The sequence below is a fragment of the Salvelinus sp. IW2-2015 genome, linkage group LG13 (assembly GCF_002910315.2).
Source record: "Salvelinus sp. IW2-2015 linkage group LG13, ASM291031v2, whole genome shotgun sequence".
Lineage (NCBI taxonomy): Eukaryota > Metazoa > Chordata > Actinopteri > Salmoniformes > Salmonidae > Salvelinus > Salvelinus sp. IW2-2015.
Genome location: NC_036853.1, coordinates 9,042,761 through 9,060,656, shown reverse-complemented (window position 1 = coordinate 9,060,656; position 17,896 = coordinate 9,042,761). Strand labels below are relative to the sequence as shown.

The following is a 17,896-nucleotide window of genomic DNA, read 5'->3' as shown; positions in this document are numbered from 1 at the left end:
TAATGACAAAGCAAAAACAGGTTTAGACATTTTTTGCAAATGTAGAAAAATTAAATATCACATTTACATAAATATTTAGACCCTTTAGTCAGTACTCTGTTGAAGCACCTTTGGCAGCGATTACAGTCTTGAGTCTTCTTGGGTATGACGCTACAAGCTTGGCACACTTGTATTTGGGGAGATTCTCCCATTCTTCTCTGCAGATCTCAAGCTCTGTCAGGTTGGATGGGGAGCGTCGCTGCACAGCTATTTTCAGGTCTCTCCAGAAATGTTTGATCGGGTTCAAGTCCGGGCTTTGGCTGGGCCACTCAAGGACATTCAGAGACCTGTCCTAAAGCCACTCATGAGTTGTCTTGGCTGTGTGCTTAGGGTCGTTGTACTGTTGGAAGGTGAACCTTCGCCCCAGTCTGAGGTCCTGAACGCTCTGGAGCAGGTTTTCATCAAGGATCTTTCTGTACTTTGCTCTGATCATCTTTCCCTCGACCCTGACTAGTCTCCCAGTCTCTGAAAAACATCGCCACAGCATGATGTGTCCACCACCATGCTTCACCGTAGGGTTGGTGCAAGGTTTCCTCCAGACGTGGCGCTTGCCATTCAGGTCCAAGAGTTCAATCTTGGTTTCATCAGACCAAATAATCTTGTTTCTCATGGTCTGAGTCCTTTAGGTGCCTTTTGGCAAACTCCAAGCGGGCTGTCATGTGCCTTTTACTGAGGAGTGGCTTCCGTCTGGCCACTCCACCATAAAGGCCTGTTGGTGGTGTGCTGCAGAGATGGTTGTCCTTCTGGAATGTTCTCCCATCTCCACAGAGGAACTCTGGAGCTCTGTCAGAGTACCATCAGGTTCTTGGTCACCTCTCTGACCAAGTCCCTTCTCCCCCGATTGCTCAGGTTGGCCGGGCGGCCAGTTTTAGGAAGAGTCTTGATGGTTCCAATCTTCTTTCATTTAAGAATGATGGAGGCCACTGTGTTCTTGCGGACCTTCAATGCTGCAAACATTTTTTGTACCCTTCTCTAGATCTGTGCCTCGACACAATCCTGTCTTGGAGTTCTATAGACAATTCCTTTGACCTCATGGCTTGGTTTTTACTCTGACATGCCCAGTCAACTGTGGGACCTTATATCGTTGGGTGTGTGCCTTTCCAAATCATGTCCAATCAATTGAATTTACCACAGGTGGACTCCAATCAAGTTGTACAAACATCTCAAGGATGATGAATGTAAACAGGATGCACCTGAGCTCAATTTCGAGTCTCATAGCAAAGGGTCTGAATACTTATGTAAATAAGGTATTTGAGTTTTTATTTTCAAACATTTCTAAAAACATGCTTTTCTTGTCATTATGGGGTATTGTGTGTAGATTGATCAAAATCAATTTTAGAATAAGACTAATGTAACAAAATGTGGAAAAAGTCAAGGGGTCTGAATACTTTCCAAATGCACTGAATATAATATTGGGATGCAAACACAACATTTTATAAAATTTCAACTATATCTAACATGGTACACGTATCTTATTTTTTAAGCCCATAACTATGTGTGTAAGGTGTATACTTTTGTTTCAAAGTAGATTTGTGTAAGACTAATAATTAGCCCACTGATAAAGCCCACTGCAGTAAAAATGAATGTTTTGGCTGTTTAATACAGGCAATGGCTATATTAAGAAACTGTCAGTCTCTCTATATCCCTCTCTCTCTCTCTTTTGTTCTATTGGATTCAATAGACAACCTTTTGTGTTGTGCTTCGTTTCGCAGTGCGCATATTTCTGCCAAAAAGTGGAGGGCCTTTCAGCGAATGAAATAGACAGGGGATAGGCGGGACTTTCCAGTCCCCAGTGGTGGTGACTATGTAATGTAATCCAACACCAGGGTCACTTGTTACTACATCTCATAAACCCACTAGCTGGGCTGAAGAGACTGGAATTCAGAAGCGAATATACATTGATAAAACAATTAAAATACACAGACCGTCCCCAAATGTACCGTTACTGGAATACATGATGACTTATGTTTAATAAAATGCAGTGTATAAATGTCTAGTAGATGGCTATTACCTTACCTATAAGTTATAACAGCCAATCTGTTTATCCTACAACTATTGGAAGCAGTAATCATGAGCCTATAAACCAGAGTTACACTGTTAGCACTGAGGCGGTGTGCAATAGTAGGAAGACCACTTCATGCAGCTCACCCTGCACTATCAGCTCCAATGAAAATAACATGAGTAAGTTTACCTCTGATAAGCTTTCCAGTAAAGCAACCCAGAAAAGTGCTAAAAATAGCTTGCTTGTAACAGATGACATTCATATTCTGACTATCTCTGAAACTCACTTAGATAATACCTTTGATGATACAGTGGTAGCAATACATGGTTATAACATCCACCAAAAATACAGAAATGCCAATGGAGGCGGTGTTGCTGTCTATATTCAGAACCACTTTCCTGTAAAGCTTAGAGAGGATCTAATGTTAAATAATGTTGAAGTAATATTGCTACAGGTTCATCTGCCTCAGCTAAAGCCCATTCTTGTGGGAAGCTGCTATAGACCACCAAGTGCTAACAGTCAGTATCCGGATAACATGTGTGAAATGCTTAATAATCTATGTGATATCAACAGAGAAGTTAATTTTCTGGGTGATTTAAATATTGACTGGCTATCATCAAGCTGCCCACTCAGGAAAAACATTTAAAACTGTAACCAGTGCCTGCAACCTGGATCAGGTTGTCAGTCAACCTACCAGGGTAGTTACAAACAGCACAGGAATTAAATCATTAACATGAATAGATCACATTTTTACTTACGCTACAGATATTTGCTTGAAAGCAGTATCCATAGCCGCAGGATGTAGAGATCACAAATTAATAGCCATATCTAGGAAAACCAAAGTTCCAAAGGCTGGGCCTAATATAGTGTATAAGAGGTCATACAAGAAGTTTTGTAGTGATTCATGTCTGTAATGAGGAGCAACCAGACGCTGCACTTAAAGCATTTATGAAACTACTTATTCCAGTTACTAAGAAGCACGCACCCATTAAATAAGAAAATGACTGTAAAAACTGTTAAATCCCCTTGGATTGATGAGGAATTGAAAAATGGTATGATTGAGAGGGATGAGGCAAAAGGTTTGTCAATTAAGTCTGGCCCAACTGATTGGCAAACGTACTGCAAATTAAGAAATCATGTGACTAAACTAAATAAAAAGAAACTACACTATGAAACAAAGATAAATTATATGAAGAATGAGAGTAAAAAGCTTTGGGGCACCTTAAATGAAATTTTGGGGTAAAAAGCCAACTCGGCTCCTTTATTTATTGAATCAGATGGCTCATTCATCACAAAGCCCACTGATATTACAAACTACTTTAATGACTTTTTCCATTGGCAAGATAAGCAAACTTAGGGATGACATGCCAGCAAAAAACGCTAACACTACACATCCAAGTATCTCGGACCAAATTATGAAAGATAAGAATTGTACTTTTGAATTCCGTAAAGTCTATGTGGGAAAAGGTGAAAAAACTATTGTAGTCTATCAACAATCACAAACCACCAGGGTCTGACAATCTAGATGGAAAATTACTGAGGATAATAGCAGACGATATTGCCACATCTTCAATTTAAGCCTACTTGAGAGCGTATGCCCTCAGGCCTGGAGGGAAGCTAAAGTCATGCTGCTACCCCAGAATAGTAAAGCCCCCTTTACTGGCTCAAATAGCCAACCAATCAGCCTGTTACCAACCCTTAGCAAGCTTCTGGAAAAAAATGGTGTTTGACCAGATACAACGCTATTTCACAGTAAACAAATTGACAACAGAATTTCAGCATGCTTATAGGGAAGGACACTTTACACAAATGACTGATGATTGGCTGAAAGAAATTGATGATAAAATGATTGTGGGAGCTGTCTTGCTAGACTTCAGTGCAGCTTTTGACATTATTGATCATAGTCTACTGCTGGAAAAACTTGTTATGGCTTTACACTCCCTGCTATAATGTGGATAAAGAGTTACTTGTCTAACAGAACACATAGGGTGTTCTTTAAAACTTGTTTGGGATAGGGGGCAGTATTTTGACGTCCGGATGAAAAGCGTTCCCAAAGTAAACTGCCTGTTACTCAGGCCCAGAAGCTAGGATATGCATATAATTGGTCGATTTGGAAAGAAAACACGTTTGGGAGTTTTTGAATGCATTTTGATGGAGGGAAACTGGATGGATTATTGACTGAAGCGCACTAGCTAAACTGAGTTTTTATGGATATAAAGATTTGTGATGTAACTGGGACCTTTTGGAGTGACAACAGAAGAAGATCAAAAGGTAAGGCATTTTTTATATCGCTATTTCTGACTTTCGTGTCGCACCTGCCTGGTAGAAATATGTTTTTCATGTGTTTGTATGCGGGCGCTGTCCTCAGATAATCGCATGGTTTGCTTTCGCCGTAAAGCCTTTTTGAAGTCTGACACCGCGGCTGGATTAACAGGACGTTAAGCTTTATTTTGATGTATTACACTTGTGATTTTATGAAAGTTAAATATTTATAGTAATTTAATTTAAATTTGGCGCTATGCAATTTCACCGGATGTTGTCGAGGTGTCCCGCTAGCGGCACGCCTTTCCCAAACAGGTTTTAATGGAAGCCTATCAAATATAATCCAGTTAGAATCAGGAATTCCCCAGGGTAGCTGTTTAGGCCCCTTGCTTTTTTTCAATTTTTACTAACGACATGCTACTGACTTTGAGTAAAGCCAGATTTTTATGTATGCGGATGACTCAACACTATACACGTTAGCTACTACAGAGACTGAAATGACTGCAACACTCAACAAAGAGCTGCATTTAGTTTCAGAGAGTAGGTGGCAAGGAATAAGTTAGCCCTAAATATTTATAAAACTGAAAGCATTGTATTTGGAACAAAATACTCACTAAACCCTAAACCTCAACTAAATCTTGTAATAAATAATGTGGAAATTGAACAAGTTGAGATGACTAAACTGCTTGGAGTAACACTAGATTGTAAACTGTCATGGTCAAAACATATTGCTAAGATGGGAGAAGTCAGTCTATAATAAAGCGATACTCTGCCATCTTAACAACACTATCAACAAGGCAGGTCCTACAGGCCCTAGTTTTGTCGCACCTTGACTACTGTTCAGTCGTGTGGTCAGGTGCCACAAAAAAAGGACTTTGGAAAATTGCAATTGGCTGAGAACAGGGCAGCACGGCTGGCCTCGATGTACACAGAGTTAATATTAACAATATGCAAATATTAAGCTGATCCACCCCTTTAAAGAAAAAAATACAATATGCATGTCAATCTCTCCTGGCTGAAAGTGGAGGAGAGATTGACTTCATCACTACTTTTATTTATGAGAGGTACTGACATGAATCCACCGAGCTCTCTGTCTAAACTACTGGCACACAGCTCGGACACCCATGCATACCCCACAAGACATGCCACAGGAGGTCTCTTCTCAAGTCCAGAACAGACTATGGGAGGCACACAGTACTACATAGAGCCATGACAACATGGAACTCTATTCCACATCAAGTAACTTACGCAAGCAGTGAAATTAGATTCAAAAACAGATTAAAAAAACACCTTATGGAACAGCGGGGACTGTGAAGCAACACAAACATTGGCACAGACACATGCATACACATACACACAATAACATACACACTATACATACACATGGATTTAGTAAGGTAGATATGTGGTAGTGGTGGAGTAGGGGCCTGAGGGCACACATTGCATTGTGAAATCTGTGAATGCATTGTAATGTTTTAAAATTGTATAAACTGCCTTAATTTTGCTGGACCCCAGGAAGAGTAGCTGGTGCTTTGGCAGCAGCTAATGGGGATCCATAATAAATACAAATACAACTCTAATAACTTGTGTTAGGCTATATTGCAAGTAGCCTAGTGTCTAAATGTTCCCCCGAATCCCCCCTTTAGTAGGTATGAAATGTATTTCATATAATATACAGCCAAAATATTAGGCGTGACTGGCAGCAGTAGGCTACATGATCTGTGTCATTGTGTGTGAGCATGTCTTTCTCGGTTTTCTTCCTACCTCGGCTACATCACAGCAGCTGATCTGTCATTTCTCACAGACACAGCTCTCAGACCAGCAAAACCAGAACTTTTAGAAAATAAATCGGTTAATTTCACAAAATCAGTGGGTGGGTCTCACTCTCTTTCCACTTTTTCCATTTCACCTTTATTTAACCAGGTAGGCCAGTTGAGAACAAGTTAGACACAAACAACAACAGAATTACACATGGGATAAACAAATGTACAGTCAACAACAGAATAGAAAAATGTATATACAGTGTGTGCAAATGTAGTAAGATTAGGGAGGTAAGGCAATAAACAGGCCATAGTGGCAAAATAATTACAATTTAGCAATTAAACACTGGAGTGATAGATGTGCAAAAGACGAATGTGCAAATAGAGATACTGGGGTGCAAAAAAGCAAAAATAATAATAATATGGGGATGATGGAGTTGGGTGGGCTATTTACAGATGGGCTGTGGCCAGGTGCAATGATCGGTAAGCTGCTCTGACAGCTGATGCATAAAGTTAGAGAGGGAGATAGAAGTCTCCAGCTTCAGTGATTTTTGCAATTAGTTCAAGTCATTGGCAGCAGGGAACTGGAAGGAAAGCCAGCCAAAGGAGGAGTTGGCTTTGGGGATGACCAGTGAAATATACCTGCTGGACCGCGTGCTGCGGGTGGGTGCTGCTATGGTGACCAGTGAGCTGAGATAAGGCGAGGCTTTACTTAACAAAGACTTATAAAGGACCTGGAGCCAGTGGGTTTGGCGATGAATATGAAGTGAGGGCCAGCCAGCGAGAGCATACAGGTCACAGTGGTGGGTAGTATATGGGGCTTTGGTGACAAAACGGATGGCACTGTGATAGACTGCATCCAAATTTGCTGAGTAGAGTGTTGGAGGATATTTTGTAAATGACATCGCCGAAGTCAAGGATCGGTAGGATAGTCAGTTTTACGAGGGTATGTTTGGCAGCATGAGTGAAGAATGTTTTGTTGTGAAATAGGAAGCCGATTCTAGATTTATTTTTGGATTGGAGATGCTTAATGTGAGTCTGGAAGGAGAGTTTAGAGTCTAACCAGACACCTAGGTATTTGTAGTTGTTCACATATTAAGTCAGAACCTGCCGAGATTAGTGTGCTAAGCGGGGGGGGGGGGGGGGTGCGGGCAGTGATCGGTTGAAGAGCATGCATTTAGTTTACTTGCATTTAAGAGCAGTTGGAGGCCACGGAAGGAGTGTTGTATGGCATTGAAGCTTGTCTAGAGGTTAGTTAACACAGTGTCCAAAGGGCCAGAAGTATACAGAATGGTGTCGTCTGCATAGAGGTGGATCAGAGAATCACCAGCAGATAGAGCGACATCATTGATGTATACAGAGAAAAGAGTTAGCCCAAGAATTGAACCCTGTGGCACCCCCATAGAGACTGCCAGAGGTCCGGACAACAGGCCCTCCGATTTGACACACTGAACTCTATCTGAGAAATAGTTGGTAAACCAGTCGAGGCAGTCATTTGAGAAACCAAGGCTGTTGAGTCTGCCGATAATGTAATGCGGTGCGTGCTGGTGACAGGGAAGTCGGGCGCAGGATAATGAACTTGGTAAAAACAGAGCTGTTTAATAAACATACAAAAAACCTCCGAAAACCAAAGTATACAAAAATAACATAATAGGGTGCAAAACCCGTCGCACACCAGAACAAATAACACACCTACATACAACAAACAATCTCTGACAAGGACATGAGGTGAAACAGAGGGTTAAATACACAACATGTAATGAATGGGATTGGAAGCAGGTGTGTAGGAAGACAAGACAAAACCCATGGAAAATGAAAAATGGATCAATGATGACTAGAAGGTCGGTGACGTCGACCGCCGAACACCACCCGAACAAGGAGAGGGACCGACTTCGGCGGAAGTCGTGACAGATAAGAATGCAGTGATTGACAGAGTCGAAAGCCTTGGCCAGGTCGATGAAGACGGCTGCACAGTATTGTCTTTTATAGATGGCGGTTATGATATCGTTTAGGACCTTGAGCGTGGCTGAGGTGCACCCATGACCAACTTCGAAACCGGCTCGGAAACTCTTTGATGATGTGCGTTTGACTTTGAATGTGAATTTGCGCCAGCTCAGCCAATCAGAAAACCGGGCCGGCCCAGCTTGGTCAGCCAAATGCCCCATATACTACAGATTATTATGCCAGCAGAGGAACTGTGCAAAAGTCATTTAAAAAAAAAACAGGGCCACTCTGCCAGCTGTGTCATTTTTTATCAAATAAATATATCTAATTATTTATTTTTTATATTTTCGACCAGCCCACCCCAATAAAAGATGGTCCGGCCCTTCTGGCATTTGCCAGAATTGTCAGACGACCAATCTACCCATGACCTCTAGTATTGTGCGGTCCCTGACAATTCCCAGTCCTACACCTCACCCCAGCTTATATCATAGCAACTATCTCTCTCTTGGCTCTATCCCTATGAAATATTACTACTGCTCACTCCCACGCATAACCTCTCAACCGAGCAATTAAGTTATCTCCCTCCCTCATTCCCTCCCAAATAATGTATATATTTCCAGAACGTGTGCAGTACAGAATTACGACACATTATCTCTCTCGTTCTCGCTCTGACTCATATGAAATCCTCTGTGAGACTGTGGGAAGAGTCAGACTCAGAATAGTTGAAGGTAAAGACCTAAAGAAGATAGTGGTCAAAGTTGGCAAGAGTGGGTAGTGTTCTGAGAATCAGCATGCGATGAGAAGTGGTGTGGAGTGAGCCATGGGTAGGTTGAGAGCACTGTGGAGAGCATCGGCATAGGATGAAAGCAGTGTGGGTTGAGAGTGTCAAGGTTGTTTGTGGGGTAAAGTGAACCCTGCAGAGTGTGGATGAAGCCATTATGGTGAAGGCCGAGGGCTTAAGTGGACCCCTACGGTATTGGGAGTCAATAGTAGTGAGGAGGTAAAGCCTTGGATGGTGTTGGCTGTGTGGGGGTGGGTGGTAAGAACTAGAGAGGGTCTCTGAGCAGCATGGTGGGGTGGGGAGGAAGTGACACTACAGAGAGAGAGGCATGCCCCTACCCCTGCACCCTGCAAGCGAACAGTCACAGCCCAGCTGAGCTGCCAGCTGTTGGAGAGGAAGTGTGAGAATGAATGTGATCTCACCTTGTGGGCCTGTCATTACTACAATGGCTTTGGTATCAGCTGTAACAGAGCTCAAGAGTAAGGGGTGGTGGAGGGGATGGGGATAGAAAGGCAGGGGCAATGTGGTGTATAGGCATGTACTGTATAGCTGTGTTACAACCACTAACCCAAATGATCTGCTCTAAATATAGTAAATAACATGAAAATAGTTCAGTGAACTGTCTTTCTTTGTGCAAGCAGTCTGCTTTTTTGTGTTTTTGAATTATCCCCGATTTTGCAAGAGACATTTTTATTTACTGAGCTTCTAAAGTGATTCACCATGAAGCATAGGCAGCGACATGACAGAGCCAGAAGGGGAGAGGTTAGGAGGCCAGGGTTTGGGACGGTGCCCAGTAAGGCCAAGGGCATTAGGACAAGGGGTGGCAGCAGCAAATGCTAAGGGATGAGATCACAGAAGCACCTCAGCATGATGCCTCCTCATCACAGGATAATCCGCCCAACATAAAAAAAGACCATCTCCAATCTGAAGGAAATCGCTATTCTCCTGAGCCTGAATTAATGCAAAATTGACACCCCTATACCATCCCCTATTTCTCACCCCCACCACAATATAAAAGGTGTAGGCCTAGTTCTGACAGACAAATAAGAACAAGCTAGGCTAACATCAGCCACCTAGCCATATATTGTACACAAGTAATAGCAATGCATTTGACTTTTACACAATTCTGCGCCCATTTTGAAAAGGACATATGGAACATTTGGGGTCATCATCATGAGATGCTCTAGCAGTACAGCGGACTGGGTTTGGGCTGCATTGGGGTAGGGTGGGGTGGTGGTGACGGGCTTTACATTGCTAACCAGGATTAAGGCTGTACTTTATAGAAATGAAAAGGACCAAGAGGTTATGCCTACTAATCCTGTAGAATGCATACAAAGAGACAAAGGATGGATAGACTACATTTGACCTTAAAAACACAGCCGGAAGTCTTTGAAATGAAGTATAGCATATCAGCAGCAGACCAGCTGGACAAGAGACTAAACTATCTGGATAGAGAGATACTGTATGAATTATGCCTACGCTGAACAGTTGTGTCCTCAGATGGCGAGTACATATAAGGGAAGCTATAAGCAATTAAACAAGTCACATAGGAAAGTTTCTACATTTTGCAATGTTGGATTTCACAAGACCAAAATAAGTGCAGTGGAATGGACATCACAAGAATTCAATGTCCAAAGCTAACACCAACCATGACTACAGTGGTACAATATTACAAGATTTATTACGCTGTTTAGTGATGTTGTAATGTCTGCTATTCGCTGAGTTTTTTTATTTTTATAACTTGCGTTAGATACATAGTACGAGCTTCGATTTGACTGACGAGAATTCCAAAACCCTCAGCCCAGTTTTGAGAAATGTGGCATCTTCAAAATGAAAAGAGCATATGTAATGAACAAGTGTGGTATGATTGTCTTTTTCACGCTTGTGGGGAGCAGGAAAAAACATTTCACTGACCGGTCGCTCTCCTCCCCTCCCGACAGTTAATGTGTCTATTTATTCAGGGAGGATGAGAGAATCCCTGAATGAGGCATTGTGGGTCACAGAGAGAGAGAGAGACCTGGTTTTAGGTTTCCTCACTGTGTGTGTTCCTTTGAGCAGATGGCCCTTATTGGAAACCCAGCCTTGCTCTGTCAGGAGTTCGAGGCCGAGTGACACCCCCCCCAAAAAAAAACACCAACCCACACTGCCCACCCCACCCAACCATCCTTCCTGCTTCGCCTCGAGCGGAGTACCCCCGACCCGGACTAAACAATTTCCACCATGACAACATTTGTTAATGTCATTTAATGGGGATAATCCCCAGGAGATGGAGCATGCCATGTACAGTAGGTCTGTATGTGAGGGGTGGGTGGCTCGGCGAAATGGACCACGGACTCCGGAATCAAAGGACGATTTAGACAGACAAGGCTATACAGTGAGAGAGCAGAGCAGAGGGCCGGGGCCAGAGAGACACAGACTCACAGCACTACTCAGGAGATTCAAGGAGGACATGAATGGGACGACTGTCTACATGTTCTCCACAGGAAAGTTAAAAACAAACAGTACCAATCAAAATACATAATCACATGCCGACTTGGAGGCAGGGGAGTGTTGCACATGGTCAGGCTCAGTGAGATTGCCTGTATGAGACCGTGTGAGAGATGTTTCTTGTGGAGTGGTGATGACTGATCAGCTACTCTACAGTTTACAGGCTGCCAGGACCATTATTCTGTATTCACATGTTACTGTGAGAAAGAGACAAGTAGAGAACAGCCTAGTCAAATTAGACATGTCTCCACAACCAAAGTAGTTAAACAAAGCATGGTTTATTACAAATGAAATACTAATGAAGCCTGTGAAGGTAAATGCATTCATGAAGTGGTCATCATAAGGATCTAGGCAAATGCCTGTTTAGTGAACTGTATAACTTCATAGTGCAAGGATCACTTTGTGCAAATTAATGAGATACGGTGCATTTGGGAAAGTATTCAGACCCCTTCCTTTTTTCCACATTTAGTTACGTTACAGCCTCATTCTAAAATGGAGGATCTTTTTTGGGGTCATCAATCTACACACAATACCCCATAATGACAAAGCGAAAACAGGTTTTGTATTAAAAATGAAAAACAGATACCTTATTTAGATAAGTATTCAGACCCTTTGCTATGAGACCCAAAATTGAGCTCAGGGTATCCTTTTTCCATTGATCATCCTTCAGATGTTTCTACAACTTCATTGGAGGCCACCTGTGGTAAATTCAATTGATTGGACATGATTTGGAAAGGCACACATCTGTCTATATAAGGTCCCACAGTTGACAGTGCATGTCAGAGCAAAAACCAAGCCATGATGTCAAAGGAATTGTCCGTAGAGATCCAGGACAGGATTGTGTCGGGGCACAGATCTGGGGAAAGGTACCAAAAAATGTTTGCAGCATTGAAGGTCCCCAAGAACACAGTGGCCTCCATCATTCCTAAATGGAAGAAGTTCAAAACCACCAAGACTCTTCCTAGAGCTGGCCGCCCGGCCAAACTGAGCAATCGGGGGAGAAGGGACTTGGTCAGAGAGGTGACCAAGAACCCAATGGTCACTCTGACAGAGCTCCTGTGCTCCTCTGTGGAGATGGGAGAACATTCCAGAAGGACAACCATCTCTGCAACACTCCACCAATCAGGCCTTTATGGTAGTGGCAAGATGGAAGCCACTCCTCAGTAAAAGGCACATGACAGCCAGCTTAGAGTTTGCCAAAAGGCACCTAAGATTGAACTCTGGCTTGAAATCCAAGTCGCACATCTGGAGGAAACCTGAACGGAGAAAGATGAACGGAGCAAAGTACAGAGAGATCCTTGATGAATCCTGTTCCGGAGAGCTCAGGACCTCAGACTGGGATGACGGTTCACCTTCCAACAGAACAACGACCCTAAGCACACAGTCAAGACAATGCAAGAGTGGCTTCAAGACAAGTCTCTGAATGTCCTTGAGTGGTCCAGTCAGACCCCGGAGTTGAACACGATCGAACATCTCTGGAGAGACCTGAAAATAACTGTGCAGCAACACTCCCCATCCAACCTGAGAGGATCTGCAGAGAAGAATGGGAGAAACTCCCCAAATAGAGGTGTGCCAAGCTTTTAGCGTCATACCCAAGAAGACTGAGGCTGTAATCGCTGCCAAAGGTGCTTCAACAAAGTACTGAGTAAGGGGTCTGAATACTTACAGTACCAGTCAAAAGTTTGGACACACCTACTCATTCAAGGGTTTTCTTAATTCTTACAAATGTTCTACATTGTAGAATAATAGAAGTCATCAAAACTATGAAATAACACATGGAATCATGCAGTAACGACAAAAAGTGTGTAACAATCAGTCAACAGTCACCTCGAATGCATTTCAATTAACAGGTGTGCCTTGTTAAAAGTTAATTTGTGGAATTTCTTTCCTTCTTAATGCGTTTGAGTCAATCAGTTGTGGTATGACAAGGTTGGGGTGGTATACAGAAGATAGACCTATTTGGTAAAAGACCAAGTCCATATTATGGCAAGAACAGCTCAAATAAGCAAAGAGAAACGACAGTCCATCATTACTTTAAGACATGAAGGTCAGTCAATACAGAAAATGTCAAGAACTTTGAAAGTTTCTTCAAGTGCAGTCGCAAAAACTGTCAAGCGCTATGATGAAACTGGCTCTCATGAGGACCGCCACAGGAAAGGAAGACCCAGAGTTACCTCTGCTACAGAGGATAAGTTCATTAGAGTTACCAGCCTAAGAAATTGTACCCCAAATTAATGCTTCACAGAGTTCAAGTAAAATACACATCTCAACATCAACTGTTCAGAGGAGACTGCGTGAAATCAGGCCTTCATGATCAAATTGCTGCAAAGAAACCACTACTAAAGGACACTAATAATAATAAGAGACTTGCTTGGGCCAAGAAACACGAACAATGGACATAGACAGGTGGAAATCTGTCCTTTGGTCTGATGAGTCCAAATTTGAGATTTTTGGTTCCAACCGCTGGATCTTTGTGAGACGCAGAGTAGGTGATCGGATTATCTCCGTATGTGTGGTTCCCCACGTGAAGCATGGAGGAGGAAGTGTGATTGTGTGGGGGTGCTTTGCTGATGACACTGTTGGTCATTTACTTAGAATTCAAGGCACACTTCAGCAGCATGGCAACCACAGCATTCTACAGTGATACACCATCCCATCTGATTTGCGCTTAGTGGGACTATCTTTTGTTTTTCAACAGGACAATGACCCAACATACCTCCAGGCTGTGTAAGGCAATTTGACCAAGAAGGAGAGTGATGGAGTGCTGCATCAGATGACCTGGCCTCCACAATCACCCGACATCACCCCAATTGAGATGGTTTGGGATGAGTTGGACCGCAGAGTGAAGGAAAAGCAGCCAACAAGTGCTCATCATATGTGGGAACTCCTTCACAAGTCTGTTGGAAAAGCATTCCAGGTGAAGCTGGTTGAGAGAATGCCAAGCGTGTGCAAAGCTGTCATCAAGGCAAAGGGTGGCTACTTTGAAGAATCTCAAATATAAAATATATTGGGATTTGTTGAAAACTTTTTGGGTTACTACATGATTCCATGTGTGTTATTTCATAGTTTTTGTGTCTTCACTATTATTCTGCAATGTATAAAATAGTACAAATAAATAAGAACCCTTGAATGAGTAGGTGTGTCCAATCTCTTGACTGGTATTGTATGTAAAATGTGATATCAGTTTTTTTTAGGTTTTATACATTTGCAAAAATTTCTAAAAACCTGTTTTTGTTTAGTCATTATGGGTTATTGTGAGTAAATTGATGAGGGGGAAAAATATGCAATCCATTTTAGAATAAGGCTGTAACGTAACAAAATGTGGAAAAAGTCAAGGGGTCTGAATATTTTCAGAATTCACTGTAGGCTAGCTCTCGAACACCCTTCTCCGTTAGCTTCGGCCGCGTGTGAACTACAAAGCTGTGTTTTAACGTTTAGAAACGTCAATAATCCCCATTTGCCAAAATGGTTTTTGAAACATGCTGATATGCCCCATATTTTCACATCAGTGAGAAATAATCTTTCAAATAAAAGACACACTTACTGTAGCAGATTTGCACAGATCCATATGCTCTGTGTGCCTCCAGTTGACCAACTACACTTCCTCCCCAGTTAAGCTTACACACAGGTTTTCAGAGCGTGCTGATTAATTAGCACAGGTGGCCATCTCTGTCTTCCGTAAACAAGTGCTGTAACATGGATATATGGCCGTGTGGGAACACCCTAAACCCATAAATGTGTGTAGTAATTTAACCTTTTTTTAAAAAGTATTTCTCGCTGATATGAATGATACCTTCCTTATATGTTGACCAAACTGGCCCTGCACATGCATCCGCGTGCGCCATCGATTTTGTCTATCCCCACCAGATGCATTCATGATACGCAGGTTAAAATACCAAAACCAACTGTGAACCAACTAGATTCATTTGGGGACAGGTCGAAACATACATGAAACATTTATGGAAATTTAGCTAGATTACTGCTGCTAGCTAATTTGTCTTTGGAGATAAACACTGGGTTATTATTTTACCTGAAATGCATATGGTCCCTTTTTTGCTGGATCATTGTAGAATTTTGACCCATTTTGAGTCACACAAAATTGAGTGTTCTCTACTCAGACAATTAATCCACAGTTGAAAGGGGAAACCTAGTTCGTTTTTAGTTAGTTGTCATTCATTCTTCTTCTGTGGATTTTATATGGCAGTTGGCAACCCACTTTAAGGTGCATTACCGCCACCAACTGGACTGGAGTGTGGACTTCCTCAGTCTTTCAATCAGACAAGTGGGTTAGTACTGTATGCTACTGAAAACCAATGAGTAGATGGGAGAGGTGGGACTTTCAGCATGTCAAGCTTCTAATAGAACAATGTTGTTTTTAGCGCCTGGCTACGCAGACGCACCTTGACGTGCGGAGCAGTTTGGGTGAAATCATTGAATAACATGTACTTGTACAATTATTTTGCAAAGCTCTCGCACGCAACACTTGCGGTTTGGGCTGCATGTTACGTTTTCAAAACCGCACCTACCACAAGCGATGCGTTTTAAGGCTCATTACGAGAGTCGGGCTCTTAACCAAACTCCCAAAGCCGATACTATTGTCAATAGGCGCTAAATGTAGTTAGCTATGAATGGGTTAAATGTAGGCTAGACTGTATCTACTCATACAAGTGCATATGCTATGGGCGGTTTAGTAACTAGTACTGAGTGACTACAGAAATCCATTTCGTGTTTAAACTGCTCAAACAAAACTCAGGTTCAACATTCATAAATCATTATTTCCATACAGTTGCATCATTTCATAATGCTGGAGGAAAAACGTTTAATCTGACAAAGACATTACTTCCAATCAATATGTAACCTAAATTAATATGTGAATTCAAGGGATACGTTTTAGGTTTCAAGACAAATGTGCAAAACATGCGTGTCTCATCGTGTCATGTCTGTTGTACAGCGGCGCTATTATCGGAAGTAATACATGTACTACTATCATCGCAATTGTAAATTCAGCAGATGTTTACACAGGCAAATGAGTATACAGCCAGCTGTATTCTAACTGACCCGAAGATGTATTTGAATTCGCTTCTAAAATGTATGGAATAGATAGAATATAAAAGACAGACTGGGTCCGTTGCTGTAACGGGAGAACACCCGTCAAACTCACCTTGGAAGAACAGTATAGTTGCACAAACACAAGCCGTTGGGTTTCAAAAAGTCCCCCTAAAAATTTAAAATAACCCCCAAGCAAAATGCATGTAAAGTTCACATTTTACTCTTCCTGAATTCGCGCGGAGAGGGTTACAGAAAGGCACTGTTCCTTAGGAAATACAGTGGGGCACTGGTTGACAATTCCTACGGAAAGACGACACTCAACAAGAGTCCAGAAAATAACAGGGACTTTCTCCACGCCCAGGTACAGGATCACATGATGATTCCAGGTGTTTCTTCTCGAACTCTGGCTAAATTGGCAACACACCTGTGAGATCCGCTCACATCCGCCTTGAGTGACATTGCATTTGAGAACCATGACATTATAGTGGGGAATGCGTGGAGAGGAAGAACGCAACATCGATCGGACGAGAGAGGAATTATTCTCCTCCCCCTTCCAAAACGTAAAAGACAGTATAGTTCACTGACTGCCAGGCAATGGTTACAAAATATCAAGAAAAGCGTAGGAGCAAGTAGTATAATATGGTATTCGGTCGCCACCGGCTTGGAATCATTGTAATGAAGGGAAGGAATTGAAATAGCTCATGCATGCGAGTTCACATTCAGTTAAAAAAAATATTGGAACATATACCGGATAGGTGCAGTGAAATGTGTTGTTTTACAGGGTCAGCCACAGTAGTACGGCACCCCTGGAGCAAATTATGGTTAAGTGCCTTTCTCAAGGGCACATCGACAGATTTTTCAATTTGTTCGTTTTTGTATTCCATCCAGCAACCTTTTGGTTACTGGCTCAACGCTCCAACCTCAAGAAGGATACCTGCCGCCCTATGCCCAGTATGGCATAGTTGTCTTAACCTTGATGCTTATTTAAAAATCTTAAAGTGGTTTTATTTGTAATCTATTGCAGATTAATGTCTAAAAGGAGATTAAGGTCGTTCTATTCCTCGGATGTAAAAATATATATTCTAAATCCAACCAACGATTCAAACCATCCAAAAGCATTTGCTTGTCCAAACTTGTCTCTATGGTCATGGGGGACCATGGTTGATAATGATAACTGCATCATGATGTCATAAATCAACTCTAATGTCTTTAAGATGGAGGTCATGATAAATAAGGTATTTATGACTATGACATAGCTCATTCTTTGCCGTTTCAAGGGCAAATTCAATCACATACAGTACCAGTCAAAAGTTTGGATACACGTACTCATTCCAGTGTTTTTCTTTATTGTCACTATTTTCTACATTTTAGAATAATGGTGAAGACATCAAAACGATTAAATAACATAATGGAATCATGTAGTAACTAAAAAAGTGTTAAACAAATCCAAATATATTTTATATTTGAGATTTTTCAAAGTAGCCACCCTTTGCCTTGATGACAGCTTTGCACACTCTTGGCATTCTCCCAACCAGCTTCAAGAGCTAGTCACCTGGAATCCATCTCAATTAA

The 17,896-nt window shown here is 42.0% G+C and overlaps 1 protein-coding gene across 1 annotated transcript in view; it reads right to left on the bottom strand.

The window, feature by feature from the left end:
- Positions 1–16,835, bottom strand: part of LOC111971820 (plexin-B2-like) — a 193,067-nt gene extending 176,232 nt beyond the window's left edge. Inside the window, 1 exon segment of the mRNA XM_070446115.1 lies at positions 16,437–16,835. The gene's annotated coding sequence lies outside the window, so the exon portion shown is untranslated.
- Positions 16,836–17,896: the final 1,061 nt, after the last annotated feature.